The 18,296-nt window shown below is 45.4% G+C and overlaps 1 pseudogene; it reads left to right on the forward strand.

Annotated features, from left to right (window-relative positions):
* The first annotated feature begins 7,380 nt into the window (after positions 1 to 7,380).
* On the forward strand, positions 7,381 to 10,286 carry LOC138666240 (probable ATP-dependent RNA helicase DDX10 pseudogene; annotated as a pseudogene).
* Positions 10,287 to 18,296: the final 8,010 nt, after the last annotated feature.

Here is an 18,296-nt window from a genome sequence, read left to right on the forward strand (position 1 = left end):
TAAATTGCCTACAGCCAGCCCAATTTATTATGTTAGGGCTTCGAAGCCTGTCTGCGGTCCCTCCTTCCACTAGGCCTCCACTGACCTGTCTACTGCTGCCCGGGTTCCCCTGGAACCAATTTTAAATTGCCTACAGCCAGCCCAATTTATTATGTTAGGGCTTCGAAGCCTGTCTGCGGTCCCTCCTTCCACTAGGCCTCCACTGACCTGTCTACTGCCGCCCGTGTTCCCCTGGAACCAATTGTAAATTGCCTACAGCCAGGCCAATTTATTATGTTAGGGCTTCGAAGCCTGTCTGCGGTCCCTCCTTCCACTAGGCCTCCACTGACCTGTCTACTGCTGCCCGGGTTCCCCTGGAACCAATTTTAAATTGCCTACAGCCAGCCCAATTTATTATGTTAGGGCTTCGAAGCCTGTCTGCGGTCCCTCCTTCCACTAGGCCTCCACTGACCTGTCTACTGCTGCCCGGGTTCCCCTGGAACCAATTTTAAATTGCCTACAGCCAGGCCAATTTATTATGTTAGGGCTTCGAAGCCTGTCTGCGGTCCCTCCTTCCACTAGGCCTCCACTGACCTGTCTACTGCTGCCCGTGTTCCCCTGGAACCAATTGTAAATTGCCTACATCCCAATTTTTGTTATGTTAGGCCTTCGAAGCCTGTCTGCGGCCCGTTTTTCCACTACTACTACACTGACCAGGCCACTGCTGCCCGTGTTCCCCTGGAACCAATTTTAAATTGCCTACAGCCAGCCCAATTTATTATGTTAGGGCTTCGAAGCCTGTCTGCGGTCCCTCCTTCCACTAGGCCTCCACTGACCTGTCTACTGCTGCCCGGGTTCCCCTGGAACCAATTTTAAATTGCCTACAGCCAGCCCAATTTATTATGTTAGGGCTTCGAAGCCTGTCTGCGGTCCCTCCTTCCACTAGGCCTCCACTGACCTGTCTACTGCCGCCCGTGTTCCCCTGGAACCAATTGTAAATTGCCTACAGCCAGGCCAATTTATTATGTTAGGGCTTCGAAGCCTGTCTGCGGTCCCTCCTTCCACTAGGCCTCCACTGACCTGTCCCCAATCCCCACAGTTTTAAGCGTGCCCTAAAAACTCATTTGTTCAGACTGGCCTACCGCCTCAATGCATTAACCTAACGATCCCTGTGTGGCCTATTTATAATAAAAAAAAAAAAAAAAAAAAAAGGTTCCTCGCATCATGTTCTCATACACTTTATCAGTATTAGCCCTCTGTGTCTGTACTGCTACATACTTAGGCAGGTAACTGGTTCATGCAGCTTTACATGAACACCTGAGCCTTACACTATAGCTGGTCCGAATAACTAAAGCAATTGTTACCATCCACCTCTCGTGTCTCCCCTTTTCCCCATAGTTTGTAAGCTTGCGAGCAGGGCCCTCACTCCTCCTGGTATCTGTTTTGAACTGTATTTCTGTCATGCTGTAATGTCTATTGTCTGTACAAGTCCCCTCTATAATTTGTAAAGCGCTGCGGAATATGTTGGCGCTATATAAATAAAATTATTATTATTATTATTATTACAGCCAGCCCAATTTATTATGTTAGGGCTTCCAAGCCTGTCTGCGGTCCCTCCTTCCAGTAGGCCTCCACTGACCTGTCTACTGCTGCCCGTGTACCCCTTGAACCAACATCAGAAAATATAAAAATAAGTATTTTGCTTATAAAAAAGAAAATACTGGAGAGATATCAAATGCAGACATTTTAACATTAAAAACAAACACATACAACAAAAATCTGGTACAGTACTAGAAATGGCCACCAGCTACAATAACTTTCTCCTGCAAGTAGTTAACTGAAAGTTTTTTTCAATTTAAAACACAGATATGGCATCCACCGAGTGTTGTCCTGTCGCGTCTTCTTTATATTATTGCCAAGAAGATGCAAAACAATGAAAATAATAAAATCATTATTTACCAAAAAAATAGAGTAAGTCAAAACAACATTGCAAATAAACATTCATTACAAATAAAGAAGCAGGGCGCGTTCGAGGGTGAGTATATACCTAATAAGAATATAATCACCCTCGGACGCGCCCTGCTTCTTTCCGACAGCCTTCTTTCCTAAGAATCAGCCCTTCCGTGGTGTAGAGAGAGGGCTTGTTACACTCCAAGGTGTTCCCCAGGTTGCCTTTCCTGAGCTTCGATCTTCATGCTCTCGTTTAGTAGTTGTTGGAAACTACACTGCATTAAGCCTACAAATTGGGTATGGGGTGTAGAGAGATGGTGTGTTCAACTCCAAGGTGTTCTCCAGGTTGCCTTTCCTGAGCTTCGATCTTCCGGCTCTCGTTTAGTAGATCTTGGAAACTACACTGCATTAGGCCTACAAATTGGGTATGGGGTGTAGAGAGATGGTGTGTTCCACTCCAAGGTGTTCTCCAGGTTGCCTTTCCTGAGCTTCGATCTTCCGGCTCTCGTTTAGTAGTTGTTGGAAACTACACTGCATTAGGCCTACAAATTGGGTATGGGGTGTAGAGAGATGGTGTGTTCCACTCCAAGGTGTTCTCCAGGTTGCCTTTCCTGAGCTTCGATCTTCCGGCTCTCGTTTAGTAGTTGTTGGAAACTACACTGCATTAGGCCTACAAATTGGGTATGGGGTGTAGAGAGATGGTGTGTTCCACTCCAAGGTGTTCCCCAGGTTTTCTCGCCAAGGCTTCGATCTTCATGCTCTCGTTTAGTAGTTGTTGGAAACTACGCTGCATTAGGCCTACAAATTGGATATGGGGTGTAGAGAGATGGTGTGTTCCACTCCAAGGTGTTCTCCAGGTTGCCTTTCCTGAGCTTCGATCTTCCGGCTCTCGTTTAGTAGTTCTTGGAAACTACGCTGCATTAGGCCTACAAATTGGGTATGGGGTGTAGAGAGATGGTGTGTTCCACTCCAAGGTGTTCTCCAGGTTGCCTTTCCTGAGCTTCGATCTTCTTGCTCTCGTTTAGTAGTTGTTGGAAACTACGCTGCATTAGGCCTACAAATTGGGTATGGTGTGTAGAGAGATGGTGTGTTCCACTCCAAGGTGTTCTCCAGGTTGCCTTTCCTGAGCTTCGATCTTCCGGCTCTCATTTAGTAGTTCTTGGAAACTACACTGCATTAGGCCTACAAATTGGGTATGGGGTGTAGAGAGATGGTGTGTTCCACTCCAAGGTGTTCTCCAGGTTGCCTTTCCTGAGCTTCGATCTTCCGGCTCTCGTTTAGTAGTTGTTGGAAACTACACTGCATTAGGCCTACAAATTGGGTATGGGGTGTAGAGAGATGGTGTGTTCCACTCCAAGGTGTTCTCCAGGTTGCCTTTCCTGAGCTTCGATCTTCCGGCTCTCGTTTAGTAGTTGTTGGAAACTACACTGCATTAGGCCTACAAATTGGGTATGGGGTGTAGAGAGATGGTGTGTTCCACTCCAAGGTGTTCCCCAGGTTTTCTCGCCAATGCTTCGATCTTCATGCTCTCGTTTAGTAGTTGTTGGAAACTACGCTGCATTAGGCCTACAAATTGGGTATGGGGTGTAGAGAGATGGTGTGTTCCACTCCAAGGTGTTCTCCAGGTTGCCTTTCCTGAGCTTCGATCTTCCGGCTCTCGTTTAGTAGTTCTTGGAAACTACACTGCATTAGGCCTACAAATTGGGTATGGGGTGTAGAGAGATGGTGTGTTCCACTCCAAGGTGTTCTCCAGGTTACCTTTCCTGAGCTTCGATCTTCCGGCTCTCGTTTAGTAGTTCTTGGAAACTACACTGCATTAGGCCTACAAATTGGGTATGGGGTGTAGAGAGATGGTGTGTTCCACTCCAAGGTGTTCTCCAGGTTGCCTTTCCTGAGCTTCGATCTTCCGGCTCTCGTTTAGTAGTTCTTGGAAACTACACTGCATTAGGCCTACAAATTGGGTATGGGGTGTAGAGAGATGGTGTGTTCCACTCCAAGGTGTTCTCCAGGTTGCCTTTCCTGAACTTCTATCTTTAGGCTCTCATTAAATTGTGGTTAAACGGAACAACTGCATTTGGCGTACTAGTTGGTTTGAGGCCTACTATCGGTGTCTGCCACTCCTTGCTGTTCTCCTGGTTTCCTGTCCTGAAATTCCGTTTTCAGGCGCTCGTTAAGTTGTTGTTAATGTTAGACTGCATTTGGCCTACTAGTTGGGTTGGGGCCTACTATCGGTGTCTGCCACTCCTTGCTGTTCTCCTCCACTGAACAAAGCTGTGCCGCCTGTTTACTACGGTTGCCAATTTTGAACTGCATTTCGACTACTTACTGATTTGGGCCTACTCTCTGTGTCAGCCTTTCATTCCAGTTGTCCTCCACTGCAATGCCCCCTGGTTATTCCTGTGTTAACAATTTTGAACTGCATTTAGCCAACTTTATTCTTTGGGCCTATATCTGTGTTTCCTCCTCATCCTGCCCATTGCCCAGCCAGTGATAGATGAGTCTGCTGGTACATTGACCCATAACGCAACATTCCCCGTGCACGCTACACAACAACATTGTGACCCTGCTGAAAGTCAGGTTGCTCTTCCCGCATACCATACCACCTTACACGGGGACAAAGAGGAAGGTGCAGATGAAAGTGCAGGTTCCTTCATCAGGTGGGGGGAGGAATACTAGTTGGCGACGTCACTGGCACAGGGCCTCTCATAGTACGCAAAAGTGTTGCTGCCGGTGGGAGGCGCCCCCGCCGTGCAAACACACCGCTGTACTTTGAGGGGCCCTGTGCCAGTGCCAATGCCAACGAGTGGGCCCCCCCTGCTTGCTCAGGTTCACAGCACTTGCAAAGTTGAAATACTTACCTCTCCCTGCTCCACTGCCGTGACGTGGTCCAGATTTCCTGGGCCCACTAATTACTTGAACCAGCCCTACCCACCACAACTTTAGCCAAATGACCCCCAATTTCAAATGCCTTCCAATTATTATAAGGTAAATTACGCTTGACAAGCTTCATTAAGAAGAATGGATGGTTTTGACATTAAAATGGGCACTCTAGGTGTTTTCCTGGCCCCCACTCACTGTCGACTATGCTGCCCCATTGACTTGCATTGGGTTTCGTGTTTCGGTCGATCCCGACTTTACGTCATAATCGGCCAATTTCACTCGACCCGACTTTTGAGATAGTCGGGTTTCGCGAAACCCGGCTCGACTCTAAAAAGGTCAAGGTCGCTCAACTCTAATGCTGTATTAAAGGTCTTATCCACTACTCGGACATCTTCTTCTGAATCCCGATGTTTCTCCCCAGTAATATAATAACAGCTATACTCATCTCTAGTACAAGAGCAGTTCCATCAGTGCTGGCACTGGCTCTCCCTGGGATTTCATGGCATTATTATGTCACACTGTATCTGCGGCCAAGCAGCGCTAGCTTCACTCTCCTCTCCGAACAGGAAGATATTTGGAGGAAGTGAGTGAGGAGCAGTAGTTCTCACTTCTACCGAATGTAATATACCGTATATACTCGAGTATAAGCCGACCCGAGTATAAGCCGACCCCCCTAATTTTGCCACAAAAAACTGGGAAAACCTATTGACTCGAGTATAAGCCTAGGGTGGAAATGCAGCATTTACCGGTGAATTTCAAAAACAAAAATAGATCATTATTTCCCCATAGCTGTGCCATATAGTGCTCTGGACTGTTCATATTCCCCCTTGGCTGTGTCCCATACAGTGCTCTGCACTGTTCATATTCCCCCTTGGCTGTGTCCCATACAGTGCTCTGCACTGTTCATATTCCCCCTTGGCTGTGCCCCATACAGTGCTCTGCACTGTTCATATTCCCCCTTGGCTGTGTCCCATACAGTGCTCTGCACTGTTCATATTCCCCCTTGGCTGTGTCCCATACAGTGCTCTTCACTGTTCATATTCCCCCTTGGCTGTGTCCCATACAGTGCTCTGCACTGTTCATATTCCCCCTTGGCTGTGCCCCATACAGTGCTCTGCACTGTCCATATTCCCCCTTGGCTGTGCCCCATATAGTGCTCTGCAGCGCTCATATTCCCCCTTGGCTGTGCCCCATATAGTGCTCTGCAGCGTTCATATTCCCCATAGATGCTCCACATAAATCTGTGCCATGGCCGCTGCTGCTGCAATAAAAAAAAAAAAATGCCATACTCACCTCTCTTGCTTGCAGCTCCCAGCGTCCGGTCCCGGCGTCTCCCCGCTCTGACTGATCAGGCAGAGGGCGCCGCACACACTATATGCGTCATCGCGCCCTCTGACCTGAACATTCAGAGCGGAGCGACGCAGGGAAGATGGAGCGGCGCCCGGCGGCTGGAACGTGGACAGGTGAATATTACATACTTACCTGGTCCCGACGTCCGGCTCCCTCTGCCTGTCACAGCTGTCTTCGGTGCCGCAGATTCTTTCTCTATCAGCGGTCACCGGTACTGCTGATTAGAGAAATGAATAGGCGGCTCCACCCCTATGGGAGGTGGAGCCGCCTATTCATTTTTCTAATGAGCGGTCCCACGTGACCGCTGAAGAGGGGAAGAAGCTACAGCACAGAAGCCTGTGGGACGGCAGGGACAGCGCGAGGATCGCTGGGACTAGGTAAGTATGCCTCAGCGCCCTCACCCCCTCACCCGCCGACCCCACCGCTACCGTGACTTGAGTATAATCCGAGAGCGGCACTTTCAGCCCAAAAATTTGGGCTGAAAATCTCGGCTTATACTCGAGTATATACGGTATGTGAATATTAGGGCTAGTGGAACGCACCAAATTATAAGAGAGATGGTATAATGTGCGTTCGCAGCCCGGAGTCCACCGCACAGAGATGGAACCTGCTGCTGAGTAATGACGGACTATATGGAGGTACAATGTAGATACACACACGGGTTAACTTCACCCTGTGTGAAAGAAGCAAACCCTGTTTCATCACAGGGCTGCGGTACCGCACCAAGAGCGCAAGCAAGGAGTCTCAGGAGTCTCTCCCAAGACACAGGATTAGAGTACGTTCAGACCACTTGTGCTCGACTCCGCAACTGGGGTGTCAGAGTAACTGAAAATATAATTAAAATGCACAAGAGTGTGTGCTGTGCCGCTTTGGCGGATGCCACTAACCACCCAGACTTGGGGTAGGAAAGGGCTCTAATAGCCCAAAGCGCCGCACTGGCGGTTACAGCAATTGACGCTGTATCGTGTGTTTAGTACTGATGACTCTGTCGGGCGCTAGATAGCAAACATCCACCTTACACGAGCAGTTATACACAAGGGAGGGAATGATTAATGAGCGACTTTCACACATCAACACACACATGATTTCAAGTATACAGTAGCACATGGCCGTGAGGTCATGCAAACCTTTTATAGCTGCAGCAAGTACAGGAACTTCCCAGAATGACCAATTGGAGGCTGCCACAAAAGTTGAGCACCTTCAGGACCTTCCTAGTCGCCAATGAGATTTGCTGCAGTATCTAAGCATGTGACCCTTGATCTCCAAAGAGAGATCTTACCCTGGGCATGCTCAGTATGTGAAAAGCAGGACTTAGTCCCAGAAAGACCTGCTCGGTTCTGAACATTGCTGGCTACAAGGACAGAGCCTGGAAGGGCAGTAGTAACCAGTTGTCCAGTATCAACTTTTCTGCAACCCAGACAAAATCTGTCAAAGATCTTGCACGTCTGAGCCTTAAAGACCCGGAGTATGTGTGGGTGCATGAGAATGCAAAGTTTAGCACCCCCGCAACTTTGGAGCAGAACTACGTAGTTTGTGAGCTCTCCCAGAAGATCAACCTCTTGTTCTCGTTTGTGAGGAACCATCTGAAGAAGAAGAGCATCGTCTTCTTTTCTAGCTGTAAGGAGGTGCAGTACCTGTACCGAGCGTTCTGCAGGTTGCGGCCTGGTACCTCCATATTGGCTCTGCACGGCAAACAGCAGCAGATGAAGAGGATGGAAGTCTATAACGATTTTGTGAGAAAAGAGTCTGCAGTGCTTTTTGCCACCGACATTGCTGCTCGGGGGCTCGATTTCCCGGCAGTGAACTGGGTTCTGCAGCTGGACTGTCCGGAGGATGCGAACACTTACATCCACAGAGTTGGGCGAACGGCACGGTACCAGAAAGGAGGAGAAGCTTTGCTGGTGCTGCTGCCATCCGAAGTGAAAGGGATGGTGCGACAGCTGGACGAGAAGAAAGTGCCCATTAACGAAATTAAAATTAACCCTGAGAAGCTCCTTGATGTTCAAGGGCGACTGGAGGCGTTTTTGGCCCAGGAGCAGCAGCTGAAAGAACGCGCTCAAAGGTGTTTTGTTTCCTATTTGCGATCTGTCTATTTAATGAAGGACAAGGAAGTATTCGATGTCTTCCAGTTGCCTCTTTCACAGTTTGCTCGGTCATTGGGTCTTGCTGTGGCCCCAAGAGTTCGGTTCCTTCAGAAAGCTCAAAACTCGAAGAGTTCTGAAAGTAAACCAAGTGAGGACGCCCAGGACCCTGGCACCATCAGCGATGAGGAAATTGAAAACTTTAAGTCTCAACTCAGTGGAAAGAATTTAAATCGGACCGTAAAAGGGAATATAAAGAAAGATGAACTATCCAGTGGAGACGGCGAAGAAGAAGAGGAGGACGATTCAGACGCCGCCGAGAGCACCAAGTCTGGAAGACCATCTGCTTTCCAGCTGATAGATGAGGAGGACGATGATGATGACGACTGCCGGGATGAGGAGATTTTTACCGTAAAGAGAAGAGATGTATTTGGTATTAATGAAAGTGATAAAGTTCTGGAGGATGAAATAACCAAAACTAAACTTAAGAAAACAGAAAAAGTAACAAAAGTTTCAGAAGCCAAAAAAGTTTTGAAGAAGAAATTCAAGGTGAACACCAAGATAGTGTTTGCAGACGATGGAGAGGCAGTACAACAATGGCCCCCGATACAGAAAGCCGCAGTACAAGTTGCTGGTGGTGAAGATGATGATCAAAACGGCATTGATTTGACTAAAGCGAGAGAACGGCTGACCGAGGAGGACAAATACGACAAAGAGACATACAGGCAAAAAATCAAGGAAAAACATCGGGAAAGACGACTAAAGGAAAAGGCAGCAAAGAGAGAGGCCCACATGAAACCAGAAGAGGAGGATGAGGAGGCTGTCGCTTACCTTGACCAGGATGACAGTGAAGATGAATTAGACCTCAGCACCCTTCCTGACCCCGATAAGTATAGAGGAGATGATGATAGTGATGATGATGGTGATGGAGACCACGAGGATGACCGCAGTGGAGAAGAAAGTAGCAGTGACCACGAGGAGATGACCTCAAGGAAGAGAATTTTCCCCAGCAAGTCCAAGGGCCCAGTAGGAAAACCAATGGCTGCTAAAAAGAGGAAGACGACCTCAAACTCGGAGGAACCATTCGAGCCACTAAACACAGGACTTTCCCTTCGAGAGGACGAGGAACTGGTGTTGCATCTTCTAAGCAACAAGAGCTAATTATTGGCCACCCAATTTTGCTTGATCCATTCAAGTTTTTCCAAAAATCGTTTTGACTTTAAGGAAATACAGTAATCTGTAACACTGGTAAATGGAAACTACGAGAGTGCTATAAATATATAACATCGCAAACTATATTGGATCACTATATTTGCAAAAAAATGTTGAAAAATGGTAATAAAACACAATCTATAACCCTAAATTCTAAATAGATCTACATGAAGGGTCTACAAATAAACATTTCCACATACAATATATTGATTGTTGAGTCCGCCAGGTGTAATGCCTAATATCGCTAACGATGGCTCTGAAGGGAAGTTGCTCCAAGGTTTCTCAATGGATCACGGCTGGACTTGGTGAAGAGAAATTTGTAATGAGCTTGTCCAAAGTGAAGAAGAATTTGAGTCCCCATGATTCTCTATGATTGGGATCACTTATTTTAAAGCAAGCCTAACAAAACAAATCCAATACTACCAAGTGACGCTAAACTTTCAGAAGATTTGAAATATGGATGTGATTGTAAAATGGTAAAAATGATCCCAAATTCAGACGATATGCAGACAATGGTTGATAACTCTCTACCAGCTGTATAGATGTAAGGAGAACATTTTTTCCCCTAAAGTGTAAGATTTATGGCACATGTCTTACTGATTATTAGTAACGTTCTCCTATAAAAAAAAAAGCATGGTATTTTGGGGTTATTTGTCTTTTTTATGATGTAGTAACCTATCACAGTTTGTGGGCCATAGTATATAAACTACGTATTCTTATCACTGGGCCTGGAATGATGGTACAATGTGACGTTTTAGAAATGGCTGATGCTCTTGATGTTGACCTCTGTGAAATAACGGCTATCTTAATGTTTTAACAATTTCTATTCTATTAAAATATTCTTTAACTACATAAATAGTAAGAAACTAAAAAATGATAGTGTTGGCCCCCTTAAAAATAGTCTGGGTGAGATGGTGGATGAGGATGAGGAAAAAGCCAATATGCTAAATGACTTTTTTTCATCAGTATTTACACAAGAAAATCCCATGGCAGACAAAATGTCTAGTGATAAAAATTCCCAATTAAATGTCACCTGCTTAACCCAGCAGGAAGTGCGGCGGCGTCTAAAAATCACTAAAATTGACAAATCTCCGGGCCCGGATGGGATACACCCTCGAGTACTGCAGGAATTAAGTACAGTCATTGATAGACCATTATTTTTAATCTTTAAAGACTCCATAATAACAGGGTCTGTGCCACAGGACTGGCGTATAGCAAATGTGGTGCCAATATTCAAAAAGGGGACAAAAACTGAACTCGGAAATTATAGGCCAGTAAGCTTAACCTCTACTGTGGGTAAAATCCTGGAGGGCATTCTAAGGGATGCTATACTGGAGTATCTGAAGAGGAATAACCTCATGACCCAGTATCAGCACGGGTTTACTAGGGACCGTTCATGTCAGACTAATTTGATCAGTTTCTATGAAGAGGTAAGTTCCAGATTGGACCAAGGGAACCCAGTGGATGTAGTGTATATGGACTTTTCAAAAGCTTTTGATACGGTGCCACACAAAAGGTTGATACATAAAATGAGAATAATGGGGATAGGGGAAAATATGTGCAAGTGGGTTGAGAGCTGGCTCAGGGATAGGAAACAAAGGGTGGTTATTAATGGAGCACACTCGGACTGGGTAGCGGTTAGCAGTGGGGTACCACAGGGGTCAGTATTGGGCCCTCTTCTTTTTAACATATTTATTAATGACCTTGTAGGGGGCATTCAGAGTAGAATTTCAATATTTGCAGATGACACTAAACTCTGCAGGGTAATCAATACAGAGGAGGACAATTTTATATTACAGGATGATTTATGTAAACTAGAAGCTTGGGCTGATAAATGGCAAATGAGCTTTAATGGGGATAAATGTAAGGTCATGCACTTGGGTAGAAGTAATAAGATGTATAATTATGTGCTTAATTCTAAAACTCTGGGCAAAACCGTCAATGAAAAAGACCTGGGTGTAGGGGTGGATGACAAACTTAAATTCAGTGGCCAGTGTCAGGCAGCTGCTACAAAGGCAAATAAAATAATGGGATGCATTAAAAGAGGCATAGATGCTCATGAGGAGAACATAATTTTACCTCTATACAAGTCACTAGTTCGACCACACTTAGAATACTGTGCACAGTTCTGGTCTCCGGTGTTTAAGAAAGACATAGCTGAACTGGAGCGGGTGCAGAGAAGAGCGACCAAGGTTATTAGAGGACTGGGGGGTCTGCAATACCAAGATAGGTTATTACACTTGGGGCTATTTAGTTTGGAAAAACGAAGACTAAGGGGTGATCTTATTTTAATGTATAAATATATGAGGGGACAGTACAAAGACCTTTCTGATGATCTTTTTAATCATAGACCTGAAACAGGGACAAGGGGGCATCCTCTGCGGTTGGAGGAAAAAAGGTTTAAGCATAATAACAGACGCGGATTCTTTACTGTAAGAGCAGTGAGACTATGGAACTCTCTGCCGTATGATGTTGTAATGAGTGATTCATTACTTAAATTTAAGAGGGGACTGGATACCTTTCTGGAAAAGTATAATGTTACAGGGTATATACACTAGATTCCTTGATAGGGCGTTGATCCAGGGAACTAGTCTGATTGCCGTATGTGGAGTCGGGAAGGAATTTTTTTCCCCAATGTGGAGCTTACTCTTTGCACATGGGGTTTTTTTGCCTTCCTCTGGATCAACATGTTAGGTTAGGCTATGGGTTGAACTAGATGGACATATAGTCTTCCTTCAACCTTAATAACTATGTAACTATGTAACTATGTAACCTGAGCTAGATGCTGGGACCGACGTCTCCACTGAGCAGACTCCACTGTGGCTGGAGAAGAATGGGAGACCGCAGCAGGGATTGTTCGAAATTCCCCCTGTGCAGAGGCGGAAACTCGACACCTAACATTACCCCCCTCCTAGAGTCCCCCTCCTTGGACCTCGCTACACTCAAAGGCCACAATGAGCTGTGGAGTTTGAATGTGCTCAGCAGGCTCTCAGGACCTGTCCTCTGGGCCATAACCCTTCCAATCCACCAACTAAAAATTTTTACCACGTACCACCTTACACCCCGAGATAGCATTCACCTTGTAATCATCCGTAGATGAACCCAATGTCCCAGCAGATGACTCAGAAAACTGGGACTAGTATACGGGCTTCAAGAGGGACACATGAAAGCTGTCGGTGATACCTAGGTGTGAAGGAAGGACCAGACGGTAGACCACAGGGTTAACCTGTTCAAGGACCTTGAAGGGAACCAAGTAGTGAGGTGAAAACTTAGTGGACTCAACTTGCAGCCTGATGTTACAGGCGGAGAGCCACACCAAGTCGCCAGGAGCAAAGGTCAGAGCGGGGCACCAATGTGCAACGGCGGAAGACCTCATTCTCTCCTTTTAGGCCCGGATGGCATCCTGAGTGCGGTCTCAAATGTCCCGTGCCTCCACAGCCCAGTCTGCCACCCTGGAGTTGGCGGAAGACACGGGCATAAGCACAGGAACTCACGGATGCTGGCCGTAATTAAGGAGGAATGGGGTCTGAACAATGGAGTCGGCTACGGCATTGTTTAGCGCAAATTCCGCCCATGGTAGCAAGGATGCCCAGTCATCCTGCCTAGCTGACACAAAATGTCGCAGATATGTGACAAGGGTCTGGTTGGCCCTCTCCACCAAGCCATTCGTCTCGGGATGATATGCTGAAGAGAGATTCAACTCAATGCTGATTAGACGACAAAGCTCTCTCCAGAACCGAGACACAAACTGGGGACCCCGGTCACTGACAATTTGTCCAGCATACCGCGTAGGCAAAAGATATGTTTAATAAACAACGCTGCCAGGACCCGTGCAGAAGGTAGCCGTGGAAGAGGCACCAAGTGCACCATTTTGGAAAAATGGTCGGTGATCACCCAAATAATGGTGCAGCTATAAGATTTGTGTAAGCCCACCACAAAATCCATCCCAACCATCTCCCAGGGCCTGTCCTCCACCAGCAGGGGGTAAAGCAACCCAGCTGGCCGTTGCCGAGGAGACTTGTTCTTGGTGCAGGAGACACGCCCGAACATAGTCTGCGACGTCTTGAGCCATATGCGACCACCAGTATGTCCCCGCCAGTAGTTCAGATGTCTTTTTGGACCCAAAATGTTTACCCACCCTGGACGAGTGAGCCCAAGAGAGAACCTCCGGACGCAGATTGGATGGTAAGTCTTGCCCGGAGGCACAGACTCTAGCGAAACTGGGGCCACAGTTCTCAGGCTCTCAGTGGGGACAATAAGCCGAGGCTCCTCTTCTTCCACCTTAGATGATACAACAGAACGAGAGAAAGCGTCGGCATGAATTTTTTTCTCCCCGGAAAGAAAATGGAGGGTGAAATGGAACCGGACAAAATAAACAAAAAGAAATAAAAAATGCCAAAATAATTTTTTGGGGGGTTACAGTAATTCCTTAAATAATGCTGTACCAAATTATCAAAAAGTCAAATCGATCCCAAAATAGTAACAATCAAAACAACATCTGATCCCGCAATAAAATAAGCCAGCACACAGCTCGTAGGACCAAAGAAATAAATGTTACAGGTCTCGGAAAATGGCAACACAACCCCTAAAAAATATTTTGATCTTTTGATATTTTGAAAACTTCTGATTTTTTTTCACCACTAAAATAAAAAAAAACTGACATGTTTGGTATCACCATAATTGTACTGATGAGCAGAATCATATTAGAAGTTTATTTTTGCTGCAAAATGTATACCGTAAAAACAATTCCCAAAAAACAAAGTCAGATTTGCTTTTCTTCACAATTTCTCCCAACTTGGAATTTGGTTCCATTATTCCAATACAATATGTGGTAAGATTAATGGTGTCATTTAAAAGTACACCTCGTCCTACAAAACGAAAGTCCTTGTACTGTATGTGTATATGGACAGAAAAATAAAAGACTTATGGCTCTGGGAAGATGGGGAGGAAAAAACAAAAAAGCAAAAATGGAGATCAGTCCCATCATGAAGGGGTTAAAATAGTTGAAAGTTTTTTGTTTAGTTGCCTTCTTTAAGGGAAGAGGGAAGGGATCTATGGATTTATGTCTCCAACTAAAGGATTCTGCTAGCAGTACAAAATAAAAAATTTTATGATGGTACTTTAAGTTTTTTATGTTCTTTTATAGAGTTGCTCTTGGTAAAGTAGAGAATGTTTATTCAAGTCAGAAACTTTAGATAACCCATGTTACTTGAGGATAAAGGTACCTTCACATTAAGCGACGCTGCAGCGATACCGACAACGATCTGGATCGCTGCAGCGTCGCTGTTTGGTCGCTGGAGAGCTGTCACACAGACCGCTCTCCAGCGACCAACGATGCCGGTAACCAGGGTAAACATCGGGTAACTAAGCGCAGGGCCGCGCTTAGTAACCCGATGTTTACCCTGGTTACCATCCTAAAAGTAAAAAAAAAACAAACACTACATACTTACCTACAGCCGTCTGTCCTCCAGCGCTGTGCTCTGCACTCCTCCTGTACTGTCTGTGTGAGCACAGCGGCCGGAAAGCAGAGCGGTGACGTCACCGCTCTGCTTTCCGGCTGACCGACGCTCACAGCCAGTACAGGAGGAGAGCAGAGCACAGCGCTGGAGGACAGACGGCTGTAGGTAAGTATGTAGCGTTTGTTTTTTTTTACTTTTAGGATGGTAACCAGGGTAAACATCGGGTTACTAAGCGCGGCCCTGCGCTTAGTTACCCGATGTTTACCCTGGTTACCAGTGAAGACATCGCTGGATCGGTGTCACACACGCCGATCCAGCGATGTCAGCAGGAGTCCAGCGACGAAATAAAGTTCTGGACTTTATTCAGCGACCAACGATCTCCCAGCAGGGGCCTGATCGTTGGTCGCTGTCACACATAACGATTTCATTAACGATATCGTTGCTACGTCACAAAAAGCAACGATATCATTAACAATATCGTTATGTGTGAAGGTACCTTAAGTTCAGTTGCATTTTCTGTGTGGGAGATATTGGCAAAGATCCACAAGCTGGCAACATGCAAATGTCATCTGTATTGCTGTGTCACAGGGATTAAATACAGATACCACTGATGCATATCAGTAAGAAATTCACAGGGATACACCCTTATAATGGACATTCATTGAATCACAGGGAAAAACTCCACTACTAGATACATCCTACAACAACCACGGAGTAAAATATAAACCCAAAACGTCAATTGCTAAAAAAGTAACAAAATTTTATTAATCGACACAAAATGAGTATAGGTACAGACTTGATAAACAGGGTACAGGCAGAGCTCGTATACGGAGGACATAAATCACTGAAAAATCGCACCATGAGCAAAAATAGAATATAGCCTCGCAAACATTTTAGGGACATCATGGCAACAAAGGAGGCAAATGATTTTGCATCACTGAAGACCATACCCTCCATTTTAAGCAGCACCATGGATGTAACCCTAAAGATTTGAAGGTTTTTGGCATAGATACGTTAGGAGTGGTATAAGAGGTGGTGACCTCAAGAAAAAACTTGCACAACTAGAGTGTCGCTGTATTAAGAACTATGTCTCCACATGGCTTAAACGAGCAACTTAGTTTTGCGTCCTTTTTATAGATCTATTGTGTCAGGTCTACCTTAATTCATTGTGTCTGGTGTTATGGACCTGGTGGTTAGGAGCACTCGGCATGACCTGATAGTTAAACTGACACAGGACAAGCTCTGGGATGTGGGAGCTCTGCTGACCGCAACCCCTAATCCTATCACAACAACTAGAAATAGCCGTGGAGCGTTCCTGACTCTCCCTAGACGCCTCTTCACAGCCTAAGAGCTAGCTAGCCCTAGAGATAGAAAATAAAGCCTACCTTGCCTCAGAGAAATTCCCCAAAGGAAAAGGCAGCCCCCCAAATATATTGACTGTGAATACAGATGAAAGTCACAAACGCAGAAATGAAACAGGTTTCAGCAAAGGGAGGCCAGACTTACTAAACAGACAGAGGATAGGAAAGGTATCTTTGCGGTCAGCACAAAAAACTACAAAAGACCACACAGACTGTGCAATAAGACCTCCGCACCGACTAACGGTGCGCAGATGCCACTCTGCATCCCAGAGCTTCCAGCTAGTAAGGCAAAATCATGATATCCAGCTGGACAAGGCAACAAAGAACAAATAATAACTGGCAGGAACTTAGCTTCTGCTGGAGTAGACAGGTCACCAGAAAGATCCAAGAGCGAACTGAACAAATACAGGAACATTGCCAGCTGGCATGGAGTAACGATCTGAGTGGAGTTAAATAGAGCAGCCAACCAAAGGATAAACCACGTCACCTGTGTAAGGAACCTCAGAAGCAGCAGCTCCACTCACAGCCACCAGAGGGAGTCCATGGACAGAACTCGCCGAAGTACCATTCACGACCACAGGAGGGAGTTCGACAACAGAATTCACAACAGTCTGGATTTTAATTTTGTGTGTTTTTATTTGTATTATTTTAGTATTCCCTTTACACGTATCTATTTCCATCATTGTCTGTTCTCCTGGGCATCTATGAAACATCTGAATATCATGACAGCAGCGGTTCTGACAGATGAACATTATGAAAAATCCATCTGGCGGTCTGCTTCGGGACGTGTTATCTAGTGTATCCCGCCATATGCAAGATAGTACGCTTATTTGACATGGGAAACGTACACGGCGCAGTGGTTATTATTATTTTATATTTTTTTCTTTATTTTTATTTTTCTTCTTATTTATTTACTTTTTATTTCTTTTTCTTAATATCTTTTATGATTGTTATGTATTTTTTATGTATGTTTTATTATTATTTTCTTCTTTCTTTGGTTATAGTGTTATTGTATTGATCATTATTTTCATTCTTTCTATATGTGCTATATGAATATGCAATGTATCTTTGCACGTTAATTTTGCACGTTGATAGCTGCTACTGTATTTTAATAGCAGATTGTCACATATTAGTATTATTATTAGTAGTTTTCTTTTGTATGATCTCCTTGTATGTGCAGTGTTTGCACTCAACTAATGGGTATACGTTAGTCCCTATGCACACGTCACTTTTTAATTGTAGTATAAGGGGTGGCTGCTATTATTTAGGAGCGGCTTCTACCCTCCTCTTTTTTTCGTTCCCTTTACACATTTGGTAGCACATGTACCACGTATTTCACTTATTGTAGTATATACTTACTGTCCTTAGTCGTTCCCTCATGTAAGATGGCGTCTACAGCATGCGCGCATGCGTGCCGCAGTGGGGTTCGCGGATCATCCCTCCCGGCATCCGGAAGTGACATAGCGGGAAATAATGTCCTGAGGGTTTTCCCTCCACCCGCTCTGAGCACTAGGAGAGGCGGGGATGATGTTCGCAGCGTCCCCAACATGGCGGTGCACATGCGCCAATTATAGCGCTGTTTAGTAGCTACAGCTGTCAGGATCCCTTAAATAGTACTCAGGACACACACATAATCACGGCCCCCCGAGGAAGCCCACGCGAAACGCGCGTCGGAGCTGCTGGACAAGACACTGGCACTAATCTTATGGGTAAGATAGACATAACCTCAATTTTACTTTTTCCTATTCAGGTTTAGATGATTAGTTACTCATATTGTAACACTGAGAACATGTGATGCTGTACCTTATCAGGCACTATGCATTTTAATGACACATGCTTTCATATGGATATTTAGCGTAACATGTTATTAGTGTCCATAGGCTATATTCTATTGTTGCCCATGGTGCGATTGTTCACTTATTTATGTCCTCCGTATTCGAGCTCTGCGTGTACCCTGTTTAACAAGTCTGTACCTATACTCGTTTTGTGTTGATTGATAAAATTTTGTTACTTTTTTAGTAATT

Source organism: Ranitomeya imitator, chromosome 2 (assembly GCF_032444005.1).
Source record: "Ranitomeya imitator isolate aRanImi1 chromosome 2, aRanImi1.pri, whole genome shotgun sequence".
In the NCBI taxonomy this organism is placed as follows: Eukaryota; Metazoa; Chordata; class Amphibia; order Anura; family Dendrobatidae; genus Ranitomeya; species Ranitomeya imitator.